Here is a 14,723-nt window from a genome sequence, read left to right as displayed (position 1 = left end):
TTGTCATGTCATTGTTACAGAGGCAGGCCTAGCATTTATTGAAATTAAAAATCATAATTTTCATAGTTTGGAATGTTTAAGAGAAATCATATATTGATTAAAGTTAAAAAGCAAAGTTATTAATTAAGCTTTATGGTTATTTTATAAACTCAAGGGTTTATGAAAGATTAACAAAAAGAGACCTGAATCAATAATTATAAGCATCTCATTTAAAAACTGAAATGCAATAGTAACATTAGTTCAAGGCAATTTCTATTGATATAGCATGTTCCAGTGATAGTAATATTGAGTTTAAAGAACTTTGGCCAATTTGTAAAGAAAGGTACAGTCTGTATGATATAAATTATCACTAATCAAAATTAGAGGTGATACTCAATTCAAGTCTAGTACAGTCAAATAAATAGACAGCAAGTTTGTAAATAAATATACTCAGTTACAGATCTTGTATTTTCTTGCAGAGTGCAATAAAATATCATTACTCGAGCTTAAACTAAGACCAACTCATTCAAAATGTACTAAATTCATATTTATACTATATTTTGACTTACATACACAAAAATGTTATGATTTTCATTGCCTCAAAATTTATTTTTGATATATACTCATCTCAATACACAGTTCAGGTATTTTACTCATGTATCTGCCAGAGATACTTGCATGCTGCTAGCCTTGAGACAACTCCTATATATTTCACATGAATTGCACTACTGCATAATGACATCATCAAATGGCAATAGCCCTCCATTAGTAAAAAGCTGACATACCTCCATGCATAATAATTTTCCCTACGCACTTGCATTCACTAAACTACATTCTTTGACAAGGCAAGGAAAACAAATGCAAACAGAAGTGGAGAGAATAGGTGGGAATATATCAAGAGGTGAATATCAATAAGAAATATTGGAACTTCTTAGACAATACCTCACCTCTTCACACAGTTTAGTTAGAATTCCACAATAAAATGATGGAAAGACCACTGCAAACTGTACCTAGATGAGTATCCTTCAAAAAATGCTTGAAGGAAACTCACAGAGTATGGCACCTAATAGCATGGGCTCCAAAAGGTCACACTGGTTGGAGGCCGTACCTCATCCTGTCCATATAAAAAAAAGGGAAGAAATAAAAAAGCAATATGTGTTACAGGGATGGGCAGAAAGCAAAATTTTCTTATACTGAAAATATACTTCCAATAGGTACTTCCCTCATCTCACAAAATTAGTTTTTCCCATTTTGTTCTGCCCTCTCTATGCAAAGTTTTTTTTATAATATGCCACAAGCTTTCAGCATCCCTTCTATTGGAAACAAAGATTCCAACATGTCTCTCATGTAAATTATCAAACTTTCTTTCTCCACCAGTATGAGAGCACAACTGTCATGACTCAAGTAACTCCCTTTATGCGTCACTACTGAACCATCACTTTGAAGTATGGCAGAAGACATAAGCACCAAAAGATTGTGAAGAGGAGAATGGAAGTAAGAATCTATAAAAAATACATTTTCAGTACAGGAAAATTATACCTTTTGATACTGTACTTTCCTTCACTCACAAGATTAGTTAGAATCCTACAATGAAAAGGAGGTGGAACTTGTGCAAGGAAAGAGCAGATGTACCCTCTGTAAGTGTTTGAAGAATACTTCTGTAAATGACAGAAACAGATCAAATGATTGGAGGAGGGAGCATCAGATCTTTTCTGAACCAACTAGGAACAAACATCATGGAAAAGGAAAAGAGCACATCCAAGTGGAAAAGATAAGTCAAGAAAAGTGATCCCAACCAAATATGGTAGCTCAATCCCACAGAAGTAACATATATAATGGAAGATGTGTCCAATGATGTAGAAAAGTTGAGGCATGGTAACCATACTCTTTAAGTCAAATACATTCAAAACCACTTCACTAGATACTGACATCTGGCTTCACCTCAAGCCCTAAAATTGTGGATGTGATGAAAACACCAATTTCAGGGTACAATAGAGGAAGTGTAAGAAAAGGAATGAAGAACCCCTCTGACAAAATTAAAGGGGAACCCAAACATTGGAGATGAACCACTGTTGGTATACCATGCATCATTGTGAAAAACAACAAACAGTGGCATCATGAAAACATGGAACAGCAAAGGGCTAGGAAGGGAAGTGTTAAGAAACAGGAATTGGTGCCATAGTTGACTCCAACTGGAACAAATGAGTTATCAGATGAGAAAGTGTAGACTGTTCTTGGACACAAGCTACCCTCAACTCCAATGACTCTAAGATGGTGTCAAATACAAAACATCTCAAAAGATCCATAAGATAAGAAATCAGGAGACAGGTCTATGACAATATAGCATTACAAATAAAAGGTCCCAACAAAAAATAACCCACATTTGCAGGGTCAGAACCAAAAATGACAGGTAGGTTAATGTGGAAGTGAGGAGAGGGAGAGAGGGGGGATGTTCCCAAACAACCCCTCAAAATATCTGTGAAAAACCTCAGACAGTAGATAGGAGATGGTTCGAGGAGAGATAGTGCAAAAAAATCATAGGGTAAGACAAACATGGGAAAATTGGGCATTAGTAATATCAATGGGAGATTCAGTGTGGAGGGGTGTGGATGACAAAAGTTTTGGAAACTCTGCAGTAAGAGTAGGAGAAGAAAAGTCCTGGAAAAAAAGAAGGCCCAAGGTATGGACAGACAAATTCAGGGACTTCAGGAGGAAAAGGTTTGTGAAAAGGCACATCACACAAGCCAAACTAGGTCCAAGCAGTCTAATAGCAAGAGAAAAAAGAAAGGGAGATGGAAGAAGTGTAAGGCCAACTTCATGAGATGGAAAGAAAAATCTGGGGAGAAGAATATAGAAATGCAATAAATAAAGATGTAAGAAGCATCTACAGGATATAATTCAAGCAATAAGGATTATAAGGAAAGAAGAGAAGAAAATAAACCAAAAGAGGAAGATGGTACAAAAGAAACAGAAAATCAGTACCTCAGATGGGACAGGTACACTGAAGTCCTAGATAAGCTTGCGAGTTGAGCAAGGAAGACAGAAAGGAGCAGAAAAGAATAGAGAAAATGAAGAAATAAATACCTCCTAGTACTAGGAAATGCAAAATGCTTTGGCCAATTACAGAATTAGTGAAAAGGATCATCGATAAGGTTGGAGGGAAGTGAAAAAGAAATAAGAAGAGAATAAAAGCTAGGAAATTAGACCACCAAGGAGAAATGAAAAAAATTATCAGCAAAAACTGAGAGCAGTAGCAGAACAAGAGAGAGATACCCAAAAAAGCACTAGCTTGTGAAAGTCAATTAAAAGAAATATTATAAAATAGATGTCTGATAAGGGTAAGAGAAGAAAAGTAGGAAAGCCTTGAATACAGAATGGGAAGGTTAAGAGTATGCATATTTATCAAGGGGTAAGGTTGAGACAGAAGAAAAAACCTAGGAATATAACGAAGACAAAAGCCATATAAGATCAGTCCAGGACATCAGGGAGAAAAAAAAATCTCAAAGAAAACATCTTAACAAAGAAAGTCAGAGGAAAACATCTACACAATAAAAAGGCATACAGTAAGCAATAATGTAACCTGACCTAATTAGTCCCCACAGCAGAGAAACAAAGTATGGAGGGATAGACCAGAAAAATAGAACTGGCAAAACAAAGAAGGGAACAGACTCCTACAGGCACTCACATGATGCATAAAAAGTACCTCAGACAAAAGATGGAACTAGGAAAGAAAATGCAAGAGGTTTAAACAATAAAAAAGGAACATGGAAAACCAGAAAGAGCAGTAGGAGATAAATAGTCTGATCCCCAATTTGTAGTAAATAGTCTGATCCCCAATTTGTACAAGCAAATACGAATGATAGGGAATAAAAAAAATAAAGATAGCTTACAAACCAGGACAAAAACAACCAAACCTACCTGGATAAGATATTTGGACATAAAAAGGAATTATTAGAAAAAAAAACAGTATAAGTCCTGACAGTAACAAAGGAGAAAAAGTAACCTGGAAAAACATGGATCAGAAAGTAAGAAAATGAAAAATATAAAATACAGAAAACAGATAAGGAAAAGAGCAAACCTAAGAAAGATAATAAAAGGTTATGAAAGTTTCATGAATGGTAAGGTACTATCAAAGATTGTTGTCCAATAGATCATTTCTCACTGTGAATAAAGACATTTAGCCACTGGGTTTGTTTGTTTGTTTTGTTTATGAATATCGCGCAAAGCTACTTGAGAGCTATCTGAGTTAGCCGTCCCTAATTTAGCAGCGTAAGATGAGAGGGAAGGCAGCTGGTCATCACCACCCACCTCCAACTATTGGGCTACTCTTTTACCAACGAATAATGGGATTGACCGTCCCATTATTATAACGCCCACACGGCTGAAAGGGCAAGCATGTTTGGCGTGATGGGGATGCAAACCCGCCACCCTCAGATTACGAGTTACACGCCTTAACATGCTTGGCCATGCCAGGCCCTAGCCAATGGGACAAGAGAAGAAGGATCATTAAGCAAGTGGTAACCACAACATATTGAACAATGGCTGCAACAACCATGACACTTAGCAAGTCTTAGATCTAAAGGCCACAGCAGAAATAAAGCCTAAGTGGGAACAGTATCACTCACTTGGGATCAAGTAGAAATTTTCTTCTTTTGAGAATTTACAAACAAAAATAAAAATAAAACTTTTGAAATAAAAGCCAAGGAAAACTAAAATCATAGTTTTGTTAACAACACAAAGCTCAATAAACTGTACTCAGTTGAAACATTTAAATGTGTCTGACCAACACAATGACTAGAAAAAGAATGAAGTTTAATAATTGCATAGGATGAATTATGTATGGAGATATGTCACTCTCCTATTAACCCTATGACCATGACTATGTAACTCTTATGAAAGATTTTTATAAAAATGAAACTTGTTGATGAAATAGCTACAAATTTCACTTGAATGATCCCAAGGCTATTTAGTTTTAGAAAAATAAAATTTTGTTTAATTTTGTTTTTTACTATTATTTATAATAAGACATTTGTTATTTAATGTTATTTATGCTAACATTGAATTTTCACATACAATGTGATTTTCATTTTGAGCATAAATATACTATTTCTCATCTTACAGTTTTCACATTTGATCTGCATAATCTCTAGAACTTCCTTAAAGAATATCAAATGTTTTTAAGGTAAATTTTAACATTTTATTTTCTCTATTATATTATTAACTTTACATATTTTTGAAACTTCTTTTTGTCATGTGTAATTTCCCATTTTTATAGTTTATTTTTAATTTCCCTTTCCAATTCTTTGTCTTTTGTTCTTGATGCTAGCATGTCAATCTGCTCCCACAGTGTTCTATAGTTACTATAAAGCAAAGGTCATTCATTAATTACTTCACTGATGTTCATATGTACAAATGACACCATCCTGCTTATACATTCCACAAATCAAACTACCTCAAATTAAATGTATACAATCATTAAACTTTCTAATATGCATTTTAAAACACAAATAATATATAACTAATTTCAAAAATATAAAACCTAAATGCAGTCTATTTAGTAAACTAATATATATAAGTCGAGAAACATAAAGTACTACATACTCCTCAAAAGAACAACGGACTAAGCTTTTTTTTTTCTATCACATGGTACAGATCCATAAACTGTTAGAGGTTTCTTTATTCTATGACTGAAAAATGCAAAATCTGTTCTTTCTACTAGTTATAAACATGGCAATCAACTTCAAACTGTCACTTGGCAACACAGATTTCACTTTGCAAGTGGGCATGGGTGACATTAAGCTTAGAAATATTAATATGCCAAACCCCCATTGAGAAATTCTTGGAAGTTTTCTGGAAACTAATGAAAGACAGGTGGAACTTTAATTTGATCTTCTATGTCATGTATAATAGCTTGAAAAATTTGAATTGTAACCTCAAGTAGATCACAACAGCAAAAACTGCAGTTTTAATTGCTTTTTCACGTTTCTTTTTTAAAGTAAAGAAATAAAACTTAGATAACATAACACTTTAAGTTAGCACATACTTAATAATAGTAATTTCATTAAAATACATTCATATTAAAATGGTTTAATTAAATTATGATTGTAACTTGGTAACATACAGAGGTTTAAAAATGGCAGCAGTGCTATTACATTAATGGAGGGATTTGGTCACATGATGATATTATCATGGAAAAGTGTAATTCACATAAATTCTTATGAAGGTTAACATTTTACAACACTGAAAATGTATTTCTGATAGGTACTTATCTCCCTTACATAATAGGTTTTCTCAATTTGTGCTGCCCTCTATATGCACAATTTTCACTAGCCTTGAGGCTTCCACCTAAAATCATGTGTTTACACATGGTACAGTTGCATTGTAACATTTAAATTACATGCAACAAACCTCCACTAATAGAAGTGCAACATACTCTCCTAGTGTATCTGACTACCTCTATACTGTACAGCACAGTCATCACTTTGAGATCAGGCAAAAAATGTGCATTGGAAATGGGAAGTGTCAGGGGAGGTAAGTACCTATGTGAAATACGTTTTCAGTGCTGGAAAATGTTAACTTCTGACACAATTACCTTACCTTCACTTAGAAAGTAGTTAGAATCCCATATTGAAATAGTGGAGGGAATGGTTCAAAGAATACTAGATGAGCACTCTTCAGAAGGCATCCAAAGAGAACCCATGAAGTGTGACACCCTAATAGATATGGCAACACTTTAGAGAGACTGCACCACATCTGTACCAGAGCACACTATTCCACATTTTAAAGATACATATTGCTAATGTGGGCAGTAAAGATGCAAGTCTAATATCAGTAAATGGATGTACTAGATGAGGTAAAGTGACAAAACATATTCGGTGGGTCAACTGCAATTTAACACCAGGTGGTATCAACTATATACACAACCAACACCAGGCCACCTGGGAACCTGACATTCAGAAAATAGTAGGATGATGAGATGCAAACATGGAGAATCAACTCTGATCCAAAATGATGTGTATTCAAGAAGTTTCATCCAATATTTAGTATGTGAAGAGCCCTATGCCAATTAAACACCAGACCACCCATGAGTTTACCTCCAAGTGGAAGTAGAATGATGGAAAGGTAGGAAGGATAAACTACATGTAGTGGATTCATCAATCTAAAACCAGGCAGCATCAGGTATTCATCTTCTGGTCCACGGAAGGAGGAGAGTACTCATCACCTACACCAGTGGAACACCATGCCCTACTCTTGACTAACTGGTAGTGGTCACAGTCAGGAAGAAGTTTTTTTGGTCCACCACCCCATCAGCTAGGAACTGGTAAGTGACAAGAAAAGGGGGAAAAAAACATCCAGGGAAATACAAAACAGTAAGACTGTGCAATGGGTAAACATGATAACCCTCTTTTAAAAACAGACCAGTCCTGTTTAATTGAACTAGGGCTGGAAAGACAAAAAGATAGGTAGCAATCTTAACACTGTTTTATTAATGGATAGTCCTGAAGTTGGTACAGTCTGGAACAGATCTTATTTATGGAGTAATATATTTTGAGAAACCCTCAAGCAGTACTATGGAATACCCCATCTTATCAGTGAGTATTACAGACCTTTAAAGGTTATATGGTGCAGATTTGAAGTAATGTACCTCTGGATAGGCACCACCTGATACTGAGAGGGATCCAGAGATGTAGAAACAGAAAACTTACCCATCTCTTGTGACTACAGGCAAAAAGGAAGAGGTAGGACCTAAGCAAAAGTTAATAAACGGTAAAAAAGAGAAGAGGTAAGGACATAAAGAATTCAGGTCCAAATCAGGAAGGACTGAAAGACAAGGAGGATAAAGGTGGCAAGAAAAAAAACCTACAAATGACAAGAGAGGAGAATACATGATGACAAAGAGCAAACCTGAAAATATTAGATAGAGCTGCCCAGCAACTAGCCATGGATGAAAGCAATAAACCTCTTCTGAATAGCCAACAAAGAAATTAGAAAGATGGGGGATAGAAGGAAAGGAATAGAAAGAACACAACACAGAGATAAACAACAGAATGTGTGCCCTTGAACTGAGCAAGGAAAAAGGAAGGCTACTGTAAAGAGAGTAAGGAATGTTAAGCAAGGGATCAGACAAAATACACTAGTGAAATCAGACTGATGACATAGGTGGATGAAAGATGAAGTAATGATACTGAAGAAGTTGGAAGAGTGACAGATGTAGAGGAGAGGACAAGAGAAGGTGCAATAGGGGAAACAATGGCCAAACCAGCCAGTATGGAATTATCAGAAGAAATTACCATAAAGTATCAAAAATGAGATAAAACACAAGGAAAAAGACAAGTAAAAGGGTATAAATGGAGAAAAAAGTTGAATCAATTGTGGTAAAATGCATCCCCAGCTAAAGCTGAGGGAAGAAGAATAAAAACCTAGAAAAAGAGAAGTACAGTGATGAAAAGAGTGGCATAAACTTTGAGAAGAATGTCCAAATGAGAGTACAGCCACTTGAACATCAAGATATAATTCAATAAGAGTACCAAGAATACAGCAAGCTATCAGACATGCTTGTAGATATTGAGCCCAGAAAAAACAAAAAGAGGTTGACAGTGTGAAAACAGGAAGACACTGGTGATTGATAAAGAAAAGTTGACTGTGTGTACCATCAAGAGAGATATACGAAAAATCACTGGAAAAAAAATCAATATACCTACAACTTGAACTCACGAGAGTCAAGATATGCCCATCCCATCTCATCAATGTGGCATTTAGATAATTGTTTATTTGTAGTTAAGCACAAAGCTACATCATGGGTTATCTGTGCTCTGCCCATCACGGGTATCAAAACCAAGTTTCTAGCATTGTAAGTTCATAGATACAGACATACCATTGTGCCATTGAGAGCTCTAGAAAAACTGATGAAAGAAAGAAAAATACCTGCTATGGGAATAATTTCATCAAGCCATCAGGTGAAATCTTTGAGTAAGGAAGAAAAAGTTGAAGATAAGGGATTCCAAGCAAGATTCCAGAGAATGTACACTGTAGAAGTTACAAATAATCATGGCACAAGAGGACATAGGATTCCATGGAAGTCTAAGTCCTCAACTGAGACAGAACATCCTGTATAGTGAGGGAAGAAGAAGATATGGCACAGGAAACCAACTGCTCCATGTCACTCAAACAAAGAGTAGAAGGCTGAGCTTTCCAGTCATACAAACAAAAAACACCCAAATGAATAAGAAATTAAATGGGAGTCAGAGGTGATTTTTCCAAGCTGAACCAACCAACTTAGATGTGGTGCCTCCCCAAGGAGAAGAAGATGGTGGGTGTAGGAGGCTTGTTGGGACAAAGCCAAAGGAGAAAAGAAGCATCCAAAATGTCTCCCTCAGCCATTGCAAGACCTGGGGCATAAGACCACTGTAGGGTGAGACATTTTCTATACGAAAGAAAGTGAAGACTAGAAACTGACTGAGACATGAAGGGTATAAGACTCGACACATGAAAAAGATTAAAAACCTATCTAACAACAACTGTAGCAATTAGGACCAATGTTGGCAAGAAACAAAATCCCTTAAAGGATGCAAAATAATGGGAACAGAAGGCACTGGAGGAGAAATAAAAAAAACAAAAACAAAGGATAAGACTTTCTTATATAAAAACCAGTGTTCAACAATTGGCTTCAAGTGGAGTGCAGAGTTCCCTAAATGAAATGAAAAAAACCTACTGACCCTGTGCTTACAGTCAGTAACCACCAAGACTGACAGTACTGAAGTCCACCAGAAGTGGAAGAACAAAACAAAAGAGAACTAGGAAATGGTGAAAGAGAGAGACAAAAAAGAATTTGTTGGTTGGTTGATTTGGTGTTTTATGATGCAAAGCAGCAAGGCTATCTGTGCTAAACACCCAGTAAAAAATTAAAATGAAAGTAAAATTAGGAAATTTATAAAAGGAAAGTAAGGTAAAATAAAACAGTGAAAAACAAAAGCATAAAACCTTTATCTTTTACATCTAGTCTACCACATTAAGGGAAAAACTACAGAAATACAAGTGGTAGAGGACTTTCTGTAGCATAACTGTAATTATCATAACTCACAGGTAAGTATAAAAACCACCATCAGTCACATGAAGTTGGCCTTTCCAGTCCTAGTTCTGAGTTATTTGATGTTATGACCATTTTAAAAAAGTAAAGTAATAAAAATTTTAAAAGACTTGTAGTAAAATTTTAATAATAGCTCACCAGGATGACTAATGGACTGTGATTCTTAAAAGGGAATCTCATTAAGAAAAGGTCTAATGTATAAATTAAAAAAAAACTTAAATAGCATTAAAAAGATTGATGGCTTTTAAAAAACTTAAAAACATTTCCAAGATGAACAGTGTCACCATCACCAATAACACTGTCTAACGTTATGGACAAACCTTGGGACAGGTTATGGTGAAAAGAAAGTAAAATGTGGTTTACTGTGACCTGAGTATCACACAGACTACACAATGGTGCATCAGTTCCAGATAAAAGAAAATGATGAGTTAAAAAACTGTGACTAATGCATAGTCTAGTTAGAACAACTTCCTCTTTCTGATCCTTACGAAAGCAAGACGGCCAAAGTCCAATAGAGGGTTTTATTTGGAAAAGCTTGTTGTCACGTTGCTCATTCCAAGTCGACTGCCATCTGGCACAGAGCCAAGCCTTGAATACAGGACCATTGTTCATGTATGGAACAGGCACAGCAGTGATAGTGCCAGAGCATATAGATTTTGCTGCAGCATCAGCGAGCTCGTTCCCATGAATACCGACATGGCCTGGTATGTTGAAAAACTGGATAGCAGTAGATGTTAAAGATAATTGGGCCAATTGGTTTTGAATATCGACAAAAACAGGATGTGAACTAACGTTAAGCGGTTCCAGGGCCAGTAGAGAACTGAGCGAGTCAGTATAAATACGGTAGTTTCTTGTGATGAGAAAAATTGCACATAGAAGGCAACACAAATTGAGGAAAGTTATCACTTAAATAGAAGTAAGATATCATATCAGAATTTGGTAAGAACTGTCTCAAGACTAATGGCATGCAAATCTCACTGGGTGATGCATAACGAAGTTAGCTAAACTGTGTTAAGAGGCATGGTATTGTCTTGGAATCTAGGATTATACAACAAGCTGATGTTACAATTTTTATGTACTGAATTTTAACAAAGAAGTCTGCCTTAATCTACATAAACTATTTTAAAAGGTTGGTCTTCCAAAATCTTCTTTACAAGTGTCACTCTTAACTAAGCAATTGCTGCCCATTTTCCTTTGCTTGTTCATCATACAATTTGAAATTCACAACAATGGTCCATCTACTTACAACCCTGAATCTGTCCTCATTTTGTGAAACAAGCACAGACACAAAACTGAATGTTTAATAAACTTGAAAACTGAAAATTGACAACTTACCAATTCCCCTTAGTGCACTATACCCTTGCAGAATCTGAGTAAGACTTTGCCTTCCTATTGTTACAGGATATTCTCTTCCATCATGCAAACAACTGGCATATTCTCTAAGGTGTGGACTTTCTGTTAAAAACATCTCCCAGGTTTTAACACAGCCAGTCTCTCGTAAATAACCTGAAAATAAGATGTTAAAATTAAAGATATGTACTATAGTTATGAAAAACATTTGAACATCAACCCATTACTTTAAATTCTATTATTATTTTGCATTAATATTTTAGTAACATGAGGATTCTGCTTGTTATTGAAAGAACATTTCACAAACTCAAGAAAACCAGTATTGATTTTACAGAAATTCATTAGTGATATATATTATCAAACCTTTTCACCACAGTTTTTTTTTAACCATTTACCCTTTCTTTATGCTAGCTGCCTTTATAATTGATTTACTTTTCCACCTAGCTTTATATAAATTAATAGGGTGTGTTTTGTTGTTTCAGAAAATGTATTTAAAATTACAATTCCTGGTTCAAAATGATGTAATCTGACAAAAGTAAACAAATGCATTTTTATACAATCAAAAACCATACCTAAAACAAGTCTAGCAATTTCAGATGGCATAAATCCTTCCATCATGGGACATTTGTAAGTCAGCTGATCAGAAGAATTTTGGAGAATCTAATAGGAGTATTTTTGAAGTTCCTAGAACATGGTAAAATTAACATTGATGATCTATAAACGTTTATATTACACCAATAAATCAACACTTAACCAATTACATTCCTGCATCTTATGCATATACAGCTAGAAATGGATGATTAAACTGATTAATCTATATCATTGGTTCCCAAAACTGTGTGCTATGAAGCCATTCTAGGTGTAATACAAAATTTTATAAATGTTTGGCATCAAGTATGCCCTTTCATGACCATGTAAATTAATCCAATTTATTTAGGCCAATTTGGCCTTATTATCCTAACATAATGTGTCAAAGTAGAGTAAATGGAGAATTCCCATATGCATGGTGACACTCTCATGTTCTCTTTTTCAGGTAGAGGGTCAAACAAGTGTAGCACAAAGTTAACATTATTTTCACAGTGTGCCATGAGCACAAAAAGTTTGGGGTCCACTGATCTATGTTGTAAATTATCTACAAGTAGACATTACACTGATCAGTATCTTATAAATTAACCAAATTTATGATCAAATCAATCAATCAAAAATAGCAATTACAATTAATACAGTTTTAGAATAGTTCAACAATCAAATAACTGAAATTATGATTGAATTTACAAAAATATTCAACTAGTCAAATTTAGGATTTCCAATTATTACTGTTTATTGATTACACAACTCTCCAGGTATTTGAAATATTGCTATTATGTAGCAGACAATCTGTGCTCCTCTCAGTTTTAGCCTTACAAATATTTTCAGCTTTGGCAAATCAAGTAGAATATCATGACTTGAGGGTTTTCAATTCAACTCTTATTTACATCAAAATTATTCACATCATCTTTGTTAAGGCATTGCTAATTTTCAACTACTGACTGGTCAAAAGGCAATGTGTTGGCAGCACCCATTTTATTGTTTTCTTTGAACTTCCGGACTAGAGAAAATGTATCACCACTCACTGTATGTACCATGGTTTGAGGTACACTGTACCAATTGTGGTTGATTAAGCAATCAGCAAATACCACTGAATATACAGCTCTATTCACCATATCACTTGTAGAACATCAAAAGCCATTTTTATCTTTTAGGATCCTCACATCAATCAATCTCTTATTTGCATGAATCCAACAAAATACTCTAACATAAATATTTTTATGATTTTGCTTCAGTTAACCCTTTCACTATAGGCTTGGTATAACATACAAGTTATTCTACACATTTGCACACATTAAATATTTCACTATAACTTTTGATATATATTATGTATCTGCATGAAATTTAGTAGACTTTTAGTAAAAAATTAGAAGATTTTTAATAAAATATTTTTACTAAAGATCTGTTTGTCAAAACAGTTTTCTTTTTACAAGTCTGAGTGCAAAGTGATTCCATGTTATGATTAAGAAAACTATTTTTCATCCCAAAAATCTCAAATATTATTTGTATAATCACTAAGACCTCCTAAATACATTTTAAATGTTTGTTTTGAGTAAGACTATATTTTACATTATTTTCTATACTCTTACTATGTGGGGTCTGTCACTTGATCAACCTCATAACCATCATAACACAAAAATAAAAACGTTCAGTCTAAGTAGCTTAAGTCTCATAATACTATACATTTATATATATATATATATTAATTAGTTATTATATTGACCTTAGAGTCACACCTAGCTAACATTATGTAACTTTCATTGACCTTTAGTCTCCCTGACTTGGCTGCATTTTATTGGGCTGATTTTGTAATATGCAGTCACATTTCAATTATTATACATTATATATGTATATAAATTATTACTATTTAAAAATGCATCATTAAACTTATTTTGCTTAAAATCTGGAACAATAAATATTGATTGGTTGGTTGATTTAGTGTTTTATGGAACAAAGCAGCTAGACTATCTGTGCCAAACATCTGGTAAAAATGTAAAAATAAAGTAAATGTAGTAAAATTCATAAAAGGAAATGAAGGTAAAACAAAACATCATTGAAAACAAATGGCATAAAACCAATGTTGACAACCAGTCTATAATGTTAAGAGAGAAACTAGAGTAATAGAAGTTGTAAAGGACTTTCTGTATCATAACCTGCCAGGAAGACTAACAGGTAAGTACAAGAACCACCGTCAGTCACCTGAAGTTGGCCTTTCCAGTCCCGATTCTGGATTATATGTCATTATGGCTAGTATGAAAAAGTAAAGTAATAAAAGTGTTAAAAGACATGCAGCAAAATTGTAATAACCGCTTGCCAGGATGACTAACGGGAAGTTCAAACAGCAGCTTTAGTCACTTGAAGTTGACAGTGTCACCATCACCAATAACACTGTCTAACGTCATGAACAAACCTAGCGACAGAACATTTTTAATATAGTTCAATATAGGGTTTTATTTGGAAAAGCTTGTTGTCTCATTGCTCACTCCAAGTTGACTGCCAGCTGGCATGAAGCCGAGCCTTGAATACAGGACCATAGTCTATGTATGGAATAAGCACAGTGGTGATAGTGCCAGAGCAGATAGATTTAGCTGCCATGTCTGCAATCTCCTTCCTGTGAATACCAACGTGGCCTGCTATCCAGAAAAACTGGATAGAAGTAGATGTTAATGAGAAATGGGCCAGATGGTTTTGAATATCAGCAAGAACAGGGTGTGAGCCA

The 14,723-nt window shown here is 34.7% G+C and overlaps 1 protein-coding gene across 1 annotated transcript in view; it reads right to left on the bottom strand.

Annotated features, from left to right (window-relative positions):
* LOC143258572 (uncharacterized) overlaps positions 1 to 14,723 on the bottom strand; it is an 81,058-nt gene that overhangs the window by 49,668 nt on the left and 16,667 nt on the right. The window contains exons 2-3 of the mRNA XM_076517737.1: positions 11,989 to 12,100; positions 11,402 to 11,572 (exon numbers count right to left, since the gene is read on the bottom strand). The gene's annotated coding sequence lies outside the window, so the exon portion shown is untranslated. The remainder of the gene's footprint in view (positions 1 to 11,401; positions 11,573 to 11,988; positions 12,101 to 14,723) is intronic.

Source organism: Tachypleus tridentatus, chromosome 8 (assembly GCF_004210375.1).
Source record: "Tachypleus tridentatus isolate NWPU-2018 chromosome 8, ASM421037v1, whole genome shotgun sequence".
NCBI lineage: Eukaryota > Metazoa > Arthropoda > Merostomata > Xiphosura > Limulidae > Tachypleus > Tachypleus tridentatus.
The sequence above is the reverse complement of the archived record's forward strand: the minus strand, read 5'-3'. Positions and strand labels throughout refer to the sequence as shown.